Here is a 13,468-nt window from a genome sequence, read left to right as displayed (position 1 = left end):
TGTCTTTCCACTAGATGGAAAGTTTCAGAAGAATCCTGTCAGGATTACAGACACCTAGTATAATGCTTAGCACACGGTAGGCATTTAATAAATTTGTTGTGTAATGCCTGTGTACTGTTTTATTTGGGAATCTTCAGAAGGTAAGAAAAACAAATGGATACATTCATAATAAGTATGAGATGTGGAGAGCAAGCAAGTCAGTAGATTACAAGATAGCAAAATTCATAGGATGTGTTAAGTAGAAGAGGGGATGAATAAGATGGAGCTGTGAGACTCAGGATGAATTCACAGAATTCACATGGATAATGAGTAAATCAATAACCTGTGGGAGATGTTGAAGACAGATACAATAAGTGGAACATATGATAGAACCAACCAGAGTGCTATGGACCAATGGAGAGACATTAAGAGACCAAGTTGTAAGATACATTCATGCTACTTCAGGGCTGGCAGCTATCTGATTTCCAAAATCAGCCACTCATCCATCAGTGACACCCATTATGGTCCCAGTTGTGTTCTGCCCAAGAAGCACAGATAAACAGAGAGAGCTGTTCAGGAGGCTAATGGATGCTCCTGCTGTGGCCAGGAGAACTTGCCCCTCGCTCTCCAATAGCAAAAGGGTGTATCGTTGCCTTGGGCACCTTCTTTCTGTTGGTTCATTCACTCACCCTCAATTATGGTCCTTGTAACCACATCATTAAGAGAGAAAGTTAATATGGGTGGGAGGGAGAGAGAAACATGTGAACATTGCGTATTAAATGCCCCAGGATTCAGGCAGGGGACTTACCACCTGCTTCTGTGGTATATGTGTTAACCTACCCCATCTTTTTCTTCTTGCTTCTCCCTGTGTGTTTAAAAGGTATTCGACAATCTGTGTGATTCAAGTATCTTAACTTGATCTTTCTATTCTATCACCTCCAGAATAATTTGTCTGGTAGCACATTTGGAGGTTAATTTCCTATACAGCACATTGAAATAGTGCGTTGTGAATTAGCTACTATGACTGCTGATTAGGGTGAGGGTTAGGGTTAAACTAGTTTCTGAATCTAGCTACTCCCGCCTACCATAAAAACCACCTGCATTCAACAATTAGCCATTGCGTTAAGTGCTAAAGATACAATGATGAGAAAACAGCCATGATTCCTGCCCTCATGAAGTTTAGAACAGAAGAAAGACCATCTGGTAATCACACAAATAAGTGACAAATAAATCTAATGTTTTAACTAGTGATAAACCCTCTGAAGAGATAGTACACCGAGGTCCTCTGAGAGCATATGCCAGGGGAATTTGACCCATTCAGAGAGAGTTAATTAAGCTAAGGGAAAAGGCATAAATGTCTCAGGCAGAAGGAACTGGCTGTGCAAAGGCCACGTGATGGGATGATGTCATCAACCATTCATTCAGCAGTCAGCACTGACCCCGTGTGCCCGGCCTCATGCTACAGGCAGGAATACGGGGGAGAAAGACCAGCTCTGCCCCAAGAAAAGCCCAAGACGACTGTCGGACCTAGGAGGATCCTTGGAGAACTTCAAAAGGTTTCACATTGCATGGAGGAAAAGACTAGAGCCTTATAAGATAAGACATCACTGAGAGTTCAGTTGTTAATCCTGGGAGGGGTGGACTTATGAATGGTCACTGGGTGTGGTGCATCCCTGGCTCTAGTCTTACCCTCCATGCAACCTGAAAACTTTTGATGCCCCAACTCAAACCTAATTTTCAAGCCTTCATTAGCTAAAATCTTACCAAATTCCAGCTTTAGAAGAAATAAATAAGATACTATTCCCGGGCTTATGCCAAACTCTTTACATGCATTGTTTTGTTTTTTGATCTTTGTAACAACCATGTGAGATTGCACTAAACTGACACTCAGAGAGAAGGTAAGTCATGCCCCCGAATCATTCAGCTAATAAGTGAAGAAAAAAAAAAATCAAGATCCAAACCCAGGTCATTCTGGCCCTAGAGCTGAATGAAATTCAGTGAACACCAAGCTCTAGCCAGGAATTGTGGTTACAATAAAGCTGCTGCCGACTGGATACTCCAGGGTGTTTAGGAATGTGCAGTTTGTGGGTATTTCTTGGTATTCTGGTTGTGTTGGTGCTATTGTAGTTTTGGTAATGTGGTCATCTCTTGACAATACATGCTGAAAATGCTTGCAGATTAAATGTGGCAATGTCTAGGTTTTACTTGCAAATAATCTGTGTGAATGGGGGAAGCAGTGTGTGTGTGTGTGTGTGTGTTTTGAGAGTTGGGGAGGCAGAGCCCGTGGGGAGGAGGGGAGGAAATAGATTGGCCTTGGTTATTGGAGGTTGGGACTGGCGTATGAGAGTTGATTATAATACTCTCTTTTCTTTCGTATATGTTGGAAATTTTCCGTAAAATGTTTTTTTCAAAAACAAGTAAGTTCTGGGTTATGTTTTGAGGGCCTACTCCTTCATTTCCAAATCCCATAGAATTTCACAATTGCATTTTCCCCCATAATTGGAAGTTCTATGGGGCTGTTTCAAAAATCTGAGTCATCAAAGAAGTAATCGACTTCCTACCGCTGGATTAGCAAACAAAAAGGTACCTGATACTTTGTCTTCCGGCGCTGTGTTGGGCTCTGGGCTGAAACCCAGTCTCTCACAGGCCCTGGGAACAGTCCCACCAATTAAGATCCATCCCTGATTTCCGACTCTGTAACTGGGGACAAGTTAATTAACTCCTCTTAGCCCTTAGTGTCCTCATCAATTATTACGTGGTAATAACCCCCCCCAGAGTCGCGGGGAGAATTAGCTCGGAGCGGTGCATGGGGCTAGAACTCAGGGACCAGCGGATCTGACAATGCAGGTTTCCCGCTCGCCTCTTGGGTTTTTGAAACGCCCTCAGCGGCGTTTTCTTCCTAATTCTGGTTCGGAGGAGCCATCTCTCTCCATCGCGTCTGCCAGCGGGGTTTGCTTCACACACAGACGTGGGCAGATGGCATCGGGGGCACACGTGTGAAAGCCGAGAAGGTTGCGGCGCATTCGCGGTTTGGTACACAGGACGCGGGCGTGGGGTTGGTGGGGTGGGATGGGTGTGCGGGGTGGGATGGTGTCAGGGGTCGCAGGGGACAAGAGGGTGTTTGGTGGTAATTGGGAGTCCCGGGGATCTTTGTCAAATTTGGATGCCTACAGTTTTCCACCCCTGAACTTGAGTGGGCTTTGGGTTTTTGTTTAGGTGGGGCTTTTCTCCTCTTGTCAAGCACAGCGCTTGCCCCCAGCGGCCTGGCGTCGGGCTGCAGCCGGCAGAGGGAGGGAGGCGACCGGCATCCGCGCTCGCTGATCAGGGAGTGCGGGGCCTTCTGCTGGGAAACGTGGAGGGGCTCCGGACAGCCGCGCGCCCTGGCGGGTCACGGAAAGCTCTGAGGGACATTCGGTCGGTCTTCTGGGACGAGACTGGCCGCCGCAGCGCGAGCTGGGGGTGCTGGCGGAGCAGCGAGGGGTGCAGGATGAAAGGGGATGGAGCCCCGAGGGCGGGTACGCGCTCGGCTTCCTGTCGCCAGGGGGCGCCCACGGGCAGAGCCGGGCGGGGCGGCAGCTACATAGAGAGGGGTGCGTGGAAAGCGACTAGGCCAGGCCAGGAGGGCGCAGCCCCCGCGCGGTGTCTCCAAGCTCCCTCCAACTAGTGTTGGGTCACCCTCGGCTTAGCCCCGGGGGAGGACGAAAGGGTTGGGTGCAAGGCCTAGCACCCAGTGGCCATTCATTAAATACGTGCTGGCTGACGAGCTCAGGAACGGCTCTAGGGAGCAGCTGGCTCAGAAACCTGAAGTTCAAGCCCACTCATTCCCGTCTCCGTCCCCGACGGCCTTTTAGTTACCGTGCCCTGGGCTGCGACGGCTTCCTTTTGGAGTAGGGTAGCAAGTGAGCCCCCGCGCAGCGAGGACACCGACTGGGCGGCGGGGACAGGGGTGACCGGAGGTATCCCCGCTCCGTGTCCTCGCCTTCGACTGCCTCCCCGGTACACAGCAGTCATGGCTTCGACTGTGACTTCTTAACTGGCTCCTCCCTGATCGCTGAGCGAAGCCACGGGAGAAAGGCAGGAGGGCTTCCTTCCCATGACCTTAGTCCAGGCGCCGGCCCGAATCGTGCTCGGGTGGATAAGATCTGAGCACCACAGGGGCCGGGCGCCTGGACCAAGGGGGTTCGCCAAGAGGGTCTCGGAACAAGCTCTGAGTCTCTGGAACTAGCTGGGGTGCGTGGGAGTGCGCGCCACGGCCCGCGATTTCCGGGAGCGTGTCTCGACTTCTGCCAGTGCCAACGCAGGAGAGAGAATTGCAGCTCAGAGAGGGCAGCGGGAATGGAAACTGAAGGGCAAGAGCTTGGCTCTCTAATGCCACCCAACTTAGTGGTTCAGAGCTTGGCCTCAAAGGAAGATTCAGTTCAAGTCCCCGCTCTCCCACTCACCAGCTGTGTGATCTTGGGGGAAGTTAACCCCTCCGAACCTGTTTCCTGCTCTGTAAAATGGAAATTTAAAAACTTAAACATCTACTTCTGTTGAGGCTGTTGTGAAGAAGTGGGATTGTGGGTGCATAGCTCTTAGCACTGTGCCTGGCACAGGTTAAGGCTGGGTACGTGGCACCTGTGAGAACCAGTGTTCTCGTAGCTGGCCTGGCCAGATGCAATCATAAGCGAAGATGACTCATTTCCCCAGCAAAGGTGTGCGAAACCCTGCGCATGCTGCTGTACTCTGCACCCTGGCAGAAGAGAACCCAGGAGCGTCGGGACCTCCAACACTCAGCCCTCAGGGCTGAGGACACTGCGCTGTTTCTGCCCCTCCTAAACCCGGAGGCCGCAATGCCCCTGTGCGGTACGGCTGGCACCCACCCTACAAGCTGATTCCTGGGGGACTGTCCTGCAGCAGACACCGGCAACCATCACTGGCGACCTTGACTGAACACGTGTGGGCATCCTAAGGACATTACCTCAATCCTCACACCATTCCTGAAAAAAACAAACAAAGAAACTGGTGCTCAGAGAGGCAAAGTAACTCACTCAAGGTCACACAGCCAGAGAGTGGCCAAGCTGGGACCCCAACCCACTCTGGCTCCGGAGCTGGCGCCACTTCCTTCCTTCCTCTCCATCAAGCTCAGTCCCAAAGCCTGGGACAAACCATCCGATTGGGGTAGGAAAGGCCACGCGCGTCCTGGGGTCGAGGACCCTGTGCCCACGACGGCAGTCTTGCTCTCGGCAACCGTAGAAGCCAGTGCCAGACAAGTTGGGTTGGAAGGGGCGCGCTGAGCTGGCGGAAGGGGGCTCTGGGCCCCGCCCTGCCCGCGCCCCCGCGGATCGCGCCTCGGTGCTCTGGCTCCTGCCAAGTTTGCCCCCATCTCTCAGGCGTCCTTGGACTGGACCTCTGCACCTCTCCAGCCTGGGGTGCACGGAGGGGCTGGCCCTGATTGATACCCACTTCCTTTCTTCTCTGGAAAGCCCAGGTGCCAACGAAAGGTGCCCTGGAAGCTGGTGTTGCTTTAAGAATGAACAGTCCCAGCTCCAAACCAGTCTCTCTGAACAGAAGCCTCTTCCTTCCGTTCGCCCGGGCCAGTAGTCGAAGTCTCCCTGGGTCTCCAGCCCCCTCCCGGGTAGACGTCAGTCGGGACCTGGGCCCCGGAGTTGAGAAAGGGTGCGGACCATGCTGGGGACCTAGCTCAGGCAGTCAGGGTCCGGGTCCCCTTTGGGGAAGTGAGCGCTTGAGGCGGAGGGAGAAAGGCTTTGAGTACGGCTTGGGGGACTTCTTGAGACCCCCGGGTATAGCTTCTCTGTCAGGCCAGGAAAGGAGAAAAAATCTGTCCCGCGCAACCCAGGGAGGAGCCTTGCAGCTGCGGAGGGGGGCAGTTTCAGAGCTGGATGCCAGGGGGCAGTGCTGCGCAGCGAATCTGCCGGGCTCCAGTTGGCAGCCCGGGGCAGCACGTTTACCGAATTCCCTTCGTCTCTCAAAGCCGCTGCAAAGTTCCTCAGAGTGCTCCTGACGCCAACAACCCCCTCGCCCCGTAACATGCGAAAGAGGGCACGGTCCTCTCCCTCCGCGCGTTGTCGTCGGTGCGGGCGTCCTGGCTGTCTTTCCTTGGTAAAGGCAGCTACCCCCGGCTTGGTTTTTGACCACTGACTTAGCCGTAGGGAAACGTAAGGTGGGGTGGCGGGGTGCCCCGTCGGGTTTTTGCAGGCCGTGTGAGCAACCTCAGATTAGAGGTTGAGGGGACTTTCTCAGCCTGGGCTGGAGCTCCCGAAAATGCAGGCGCCGCCTTTGAGACGAAAAAAAGGCACTGGAGATGGGCCGCCTGCATTTGATCGCCTTCCAGATTTACGTAGAAATGCATCCGAGGAAAGGTCTGATAGAAGGCAGAGAAGGTGGAGGCCCACCCCCGCCCAAGTAGGAGCCATCCCAAAACTACAGGTGCGAAGGGGGCTGAACCTTATCTCCAGGACGGCGCCAGGCCCACTGCACCCCCAGAATCGGTGTTGTTTGAGGAATGTCTTTCTATTCTAGAGGAGGCTGTGTCCATGCTTAAAATGTGCAGAAGCAGTGAGCAGACATGACCTGGTGACGTGCACGGGGCTTTTCCCACCCACGGGGCTAGGAACTCCACTCCCTGTCCCGTCCCGGGGAAAGAGACCGAGCACTTCGGGCTCTGGGGCCAAAAGTGAGCCCAGGAACTTGGTGAAATAGAAACCGGACATATTATCTTTGGACTCGGCCTCCTTTTGCTGGGAGTTTTGTTTTTGGTTTCTCTCTCTCTCTCTCTCTCTCTCTCTCTCTCTCTCTCTCTAATAGCGCTTTGCAATAAATAAAATAAAAAGGCATGTCTGTGTGTGAATGCTATGGCCGTTTGTTCTTTGAAGAATTCACACTTTAAAATTGCTTTCTGTGAGCGCAGAGGAAGAACATATAAACCACCGTTATGTAATTTGAAACCATCAATAGCCCCCTTTTAAGGTTGTCTTTATTGTGGGAAGTCAAGGTAATGATTTTGTCGCTGTCTAATTTCATCCCAATGTATGGCGTTGCTTTTATAGCCTTTCAAAGGTAAGTGAAAGGCATCAATCTAGGGCCCTTTTTTGTGGCCGATTAACAGTTTAAACTGGTTTTCTAACCCTGTCACAACTATTGGGCTGATAAACAGGATTTCTGCAGAGGCATTAGCAAGTCTGTAAATAGATCATTAAAAAAAAAAAACCTTTGAAAAACCCCCAAAGCACCTCAGGCAATTCTGAGTTCCTCTGACAAAAATAAACCGTAAGTCCACAGGGGTGTAGGTGTGTATGCATGTGTGTGTTTCTCACCTCCAAGAAGACGTAGTTACAAATGACTTCTCAAGAGTTATTTGTGTCCTGGTTATTATTATTACTACTATTGTCATAATCTTAGGAGAAAGTGAGCAAGCTGACGACACAGGGATGGAAATCAATGAGCTTGTGGGTTCTGCATTGACTCTACCTTATTGTAGGAAATGTCCCCCTTTAATCATTGGGTAAGCCTGGCGCTGCTGCCAACCTTCTTTGACATAGAACGGTCCAAAGAGAAATAGCCTATTTTATTGCAAGGGTTCCTTGGAAGAAGATACTTTATGTGGGACAACTGCTGAAGAAACGACAGACATGAAGGCATACTTGACACCAACATAGGGATACCCGTCCGTCACCTTTGATCTCCCCTCCCACATGCCACTGAGAAATAGTTTTTAAAAATAGAAGCAAAATGACAAACTAGAGAATTTGAGACTTAAATAAAAATAGCTTTAGGCCCAGTTCCACTGAAAGCTTTTTCTCTTTGACGCTGCCGTGTTTCTCTGTTGCAACAGAAACCTCTAACTCCCCGCCCAGGGTCTCACACCAAGGCCAGACAGCCCCGCTCCCGGGATCACCCGAGGGTTACCTTTGGGTGCAGGCGCGGCCTCTTTCTCCGAAGGGAGGGGCAGCTCCCCCAGTGCAAAATGAAGGAGAAATGATAAGCAGCGGTGAAACGGTCTAGAGGCCCAGCCTGGCACACGTCCCGCAAGGTGCTGGGGGAGGCGACACCCTGCAGCGCCAAGGGGATGCTCCTCAGGCGCAGCGGGCCGGACAGCTTGGGCTGTCCCTTTTGTCTTCCACGCTTCTCCTGCGGCGGGTTCCGGGAGTTTAGGGCCGGGCCCAGAAAGGAAAAGGCGAGAAGGCGCGTCTGGGCTCTGTAGGAGTGCAGCCGCTGCCGAGTCCGCACCCGGCCTCTTCCCTAGCGGCCCCAGACCAGGCCAGACGTTGAGGTGAGGTTGCCCGGCAGGCGGAGACCCCAGCTCGAGGGTTCTCCGAGTCCCCAGCCGTCGGCGCAGGAAGTTGAAGCGGCCAACACGCCTTCCTCCCCACTCGACTCCCGGGCCCACGTGCTGGTCCACGCCGGGGACCCGAGAGCATCGCGACGGGACTGGGGGACGCCTCCCGGGCGTCGAGGAAAGACTGGACCGAGGGGGCAGGCGGGGCCCACGCGGTTGCATTTCGCGCCCCGCCGCCGCCTTCAAGAAGCAGAACCCAGAGCCCGACCTGCACCCTCACTCTGGCCCCCGAGCCCGGCCTGGCCCGCAGTGCTCGGGGAGGCCCTGGGTGGCGCTGTCTCCTCTGCTCCTGCAAACGCCACCGCCAGAAAATAGCACCCATCCGACCCGGCCCGGCGAGACACCGACCCGGGGCTGCGTCAGCTTCGCTTCAGCCTCTCCGGGTGCGGATCCCAGGCCGGGCCGGCCGAGGGAGGCGGGCGGAACGCAGAGTCCAGGCGGCTCCCACCTCCCGGAGGGGGCACGGGGACCTGCGTGGGGCCGGCGGGGGCCGGGATTCCGGGCGGGGCGAAGGGACCCAGTTCGGCTGCGGGGCGCGCGGTCGCTCTCCCTCCGGACGCAGCTCGGATCCCGCCCTACCTCTCCGGTCCCTCGCCGGACTCTACATCGCCTTCGGCGTTTCCTCTCCCTCCCGGAGTTTCCACCCCTCGGCTTGTCTTATTCTCTGCTCCTTCGCCCACCCTTTCCTCCCCACCTTGTCCCCCGCCCCCACTCTTCTGCAGTTTGTGACTGAGAGCGCCCCAAACAACTCATCAAGCCAATAAACCCAAAATGTAAGCACTGCCCAAACCCGTGTGCTTATCCTGCCGCTTCTAGAAGGCAAATTGATACGGGGTGGATTTGGATCGGCTTTCTCAGAGAGGCCAGAAAGCTTTCAAAAATTCTAAGTCAGGAGACAGCTGTCTGTTTTCTTAGCACCTCTGTAGCGCTGAGGACGTCTTCAACCTCCTTAGACACCCCCAGCCCAGGGACGTTAGCCCATTGCCCAGATGGAAGACAGAGCAGGGAGGTAACCCCAAAGGTTACAAACTTGATTCTTCTCATGTGGTGGATTCCAGTCTTTTGAATACGATCTCCACCTCTTGTTTTCCCTTCTTATTTAATTTCATGATGTTTTCTTGGATGGCTTAAGCGACAGGAGGAAGAGAGGGCAAAGGCAGCCCCCATACCTTTCAATAGAGTGAAATAACCTGAAATTACAGCTACATAACTATCAAAAATGAAACTGTGTTTGTGAAAATCTGTAACCCTAGCTATGTAATTGGAGAGATTCATGAAAAAGGATATTGCACAGGTGAAAGTGATTTTACAATTGCTTTCATATTTTTAATATTTTTCAAAAATTGTTGAGAGGACTTTTCCTGAATACAAGGGATGAATGTTTCGGCTTGGAAAGTTCAGTGTAGCCCTAGTCATTGGAAGGCTACAGTTATCATAAATTGCTTTTAAAGTGTTTATTAAAGTGATTGAAATTTGTTTCTTTGAAAAAAAAAAAAAAGTCTCTGAACTTACAAACGTCCTACCTTACCAAATAGACTTTCCTGAAACTTGAAAATGGTTCCCATGAACTTTCTCTTGGCGAAACTGCACAGTAAACATGTTCTTGGAACTCTTTTTAAAAAGGAGTTGGAGCCCAATTTTCACAACCATTCATTTTCCTGCCAGATTCTTTGCATTGGGCATTTCCCTGTGTGCCCGGGACCTTACTATTGTTGAAGCAGAAGTTCTCATGTAGGAAATTTTGTATTCCTAGGGGACTCTGCTTTAGGGCAAAGGCTGAAATGATACAGGTTTAGGCATCCCATGGTTACTGAGTCAGTGGTCATCACATTAAATATTTTGGGCATGCTGACGAGGTAAGGAAGATGCAGAAACTGACCAGATTGATGAAGGCTGAAGACAAAATTCTAAGCAGTCCCTTGTTTTGCATGAAGCACTGTGATATTCAGGAAGATAAGGTGTTAAGATCGGAATTGCCCAAAGTGTCTATGCACCTTCATATTTATTGCTAATTATCACCTCTTTTCCATTTCTCGTTGTATTTGGCCAGCCCTGAATACCTGGAGACTGATCTGGGAACTGTTTGCTTTCGTTTCTTCCCATATATTTTTATTAACAACTTGAACTGATCCTGCCTAATCCAAATTCTTATACTTTGATCTTGTTCCTTAGCATCCACATTAAAGAGTTTTTTTTTGTTTGTTTCCACCAAATTTTTACCCCCCGCTTAACTTTGTCCCTATGCTAGTTCTATTTGCTTATTATTCTCCTATTTATTCTCTCGACTTGAGATTTCTGTGATGGTTACTTACATTAGTGACCACATTGCCAAAGCACCTTCAAAAGTGACTGATGCCCTTTATTACATACTGGAGTTGCGTTTAACCGGGGAATCCTCATCAAGCCAGAAAGGTGAGGGAGAAAACTGAGATAATCACATACAGGTAACTGAGGGCAAAAACATTGTTTTGTCTCATCATTGAGTTTTTTCCAAATGAATGTTTTAAAATTAGAAATATCAGATTAATGACGGTAATAAAAATATAAATTGCCTCTTTCCAATGAGTATTCAGGCCAGGATCCTCTTCTGCCAGTGACAACATGAAATATAGAAAAGTTATGTGTCTGGCCCCAAATGCTTAGTTCCTGTTACTAACAATCGATCTGGTGTTCTTCTTTGTAGGGAAACCTGACCTTAGAGGAAATGGAAAAGTTGGAGAGACACTGAGCACTAATATGAAATAATTCTCTTGCTGAAATACATGAAGGGAGTCCCAGCAGCCATATTAGTATTTCCATGTCCTGTGTCAGCCCCAAGTAGAGAGAACTTGGAATGGGAGGAGAAATGGCAGCCATCAGGAAATAAAATGCTGGCCCAGAGAATTCTAAGCAAGTCAATCACCAGTCCAAGTAAGGAGGTGTTTTTTTGTTTTGGTTTGGTTTTTTTTTTTTTTTTTTTAAAATCCACTTGCCATTTGTTTTACCCAATTCAAAATTTTTTCCCAAGAAAAAAAAAAATACACTTGTAAAATGTCTCATTAACAGCAAAGATGAATTGGACCTCAACTTTTGAATGCCATGCTGCTTTAATGGAAACTGTAGAAGTTCGTGGAATGAAAGAATACTGCCAGCATGCATTCGGACTATTTTCCATCTGTGTGGTAGAGTCTGAGCTGTGTGTTCTACAGAAGCTCCAGTTGGCAGAAGGACGACTTTGGCCCTGAATTTTCATTTATTTTTGTTTCAAAAATGAAAGGATAGTTGCTATTTTTCCAAACTTTAGAATTTTAAATCACTACCCACTTTTGATTTCTGATTTAAATCTTGTTTTGAGAGACACATGAGACAGTCTCTACATATTATATTATTTTGCAAGGGAAAAAAGGGAGAGAAATCGGAAAGTGCTGACTTTCTATGTCAAATGAATGGATTATCGGCTTCATTCTTCTTTATTTTATAAAGGTTTTCTTTTCAAGAAATGCAGAACCTTATCAATACAATATATATCAGTCTAATCGGCAGTCATAAAATGGGTGGCATGAGGGTGGGATATGGCAGCAGGGAGATCTCAGCTGGTAGCAAAGCATGATGTGATTGTGTTTTTATGGAAAGCCTGTTTTGTCCAGTGGCTGATGAAATTCAAAATGGTCCCCTAAGCCTATCTCTGAAGTCAGCAGTTCAGAAACAGTAGAGCTAGCAGCTCTCTTAACCTCTGTACGCTGCCCCCTACTTACCCAGCAACACCCCGGCCCAGAGCACCTCCAAATGTAAGACTTATATAACCAAATGGAAGCTTCTAGGAAGTACTCAGTTCCAGGATCAACAGTTTTTGCTTTAAAAAGAAGGTAGCAGTTCAACCCCTTGTTTGTTTTTGCGTCCGCATTTCCCTACCAGCGGGAGACCATTACCCGGGACAATGTTCTATTCCATTGTCATTATCTCCTACGGAACTAAAACAATGCTCTGTTTGGCCTCCCAGGCAAGGGGGATTTGTTCTGCTCTTCTTTAAGCAGAGTTTCCGACTGAGTTTCTGACCCAGTCACTTGATATCCAGCAGGGATACCTGGTGACAATTTTTTAAAAATGTGCTATCTTGTGTTTTGTAATTTCATTCTCTGAGAAATAACCCAGAAACTCGATTCTCAATCAAGAGGAATCACACCATGGCTAAGAGAAGAGGGCTTGCTCAAGCTGCATGAGCTCTATAATTTAAATCAGCCAGATAGGATTTATTTATAGTTGTTTTATCTTTTGTTTTGTTTTGTTTTGTTATTGAATAGCGAACCCTAAAAGGTTTCCTAACATTGTGTTGTTGATTATCAAACCCCAAAAGGTTGGGAACCACAGCAGCTCAGATGTTTTCCATTAGACCATGGTGTTTCTTTTCTATTTCTTTTTAAATACACAAGTAAATTATAAATATAGATAGAGATGAGATTGAGATAGAGATCAATGATGCCAAGATTTCTAACATGACAAATGTTGATGAACAATAACTCATTGGAACTATTTTGTCATACTTGAGATTTTCCAGAAAATAGAACAAGTCCACAGAATGGGCTTAATCTGCCAAAGCATCTCCCTCTTTACAAGCATCTACACAGGCCTCCAGCCCTAAATACTTTCACCTGGACAATGTTATGAAGCTTAATCCAGTACTAGTAGCAGAAAGACTTGTTTACTTTGGAGCTAAGGAGTGAGTAGGACACTGAAGACTTTGTTTTGTCCTTGGACTTGAGACAAACTAATTGTTAGCATCGCTCCAGTTGTTGCTATCATTTTATTACTCATATGTAGCTATGAATAACTTGAGAAACTGAAATGTAACTGCTGCATATAATAAAAAATCAATGGCCAAGACTGGCTACCTGAGGAGACTGAGTCCCATGCTAATGAGGCTAAGATTTTATACTGATTTTGTTTTGCTCTGAGATGGTAGTCTAATAACCCCCCCGTCTCCAGCAGCTTGGTGGCTGAATTGGTGGAAACCTATTCTCAGATGGCTAGTGGAGAAACAGTTCAGAGCCCAGATCATGCTGGAGAGCAGGAGAGCCTTGGTGAAAGATGAGATGGCAAAATGCTTAAGATGTGGGGATCAGGAGGCAGACACACCTGCATTTGAAACCTGGCTCCCCCATTTGCTCTCTAGGT

General features: G+C 49.0%; 1 long non-coding RNA gene across 1 annotated transcript; it reads left to right on the top strand.

Moving 5' to 3' along the window:
• The first annotated feature begins 2,778 nt into the window (after nt 1-2,778).
• Nucleotides 2,779-13,189, top strand: LOC112632022. Its single transcript, XR_003121240.1, has 2 exons — nt 2,779-2,973; nt 11,001-13,189. It is a non-coding gene; the product is annotated as an uncharacterized LOC112632022 (long non-coding RNA).
• Nucleotides 13,190-13,468: the final 279 nt, after the last annotated feature.

Source organism: Theropithecus gelada, chromosome 9, assembly GCF_003255815.1.
Source record: "Theropithecus gelada isolate Dixy chromosome 9, Tgel_1.0, whole genome shotgun sequence".
Taxonomy (NCBI): domain Eukaryota; kingdom Metazoa; phylum Chordata; class Mammalia; order Primates; family Cercopithecidae; genus Theropithecus; species Theropithecus gelada.
This window is presented reverse-complemented; position numbering and strand designations above follow the sequence as displayed.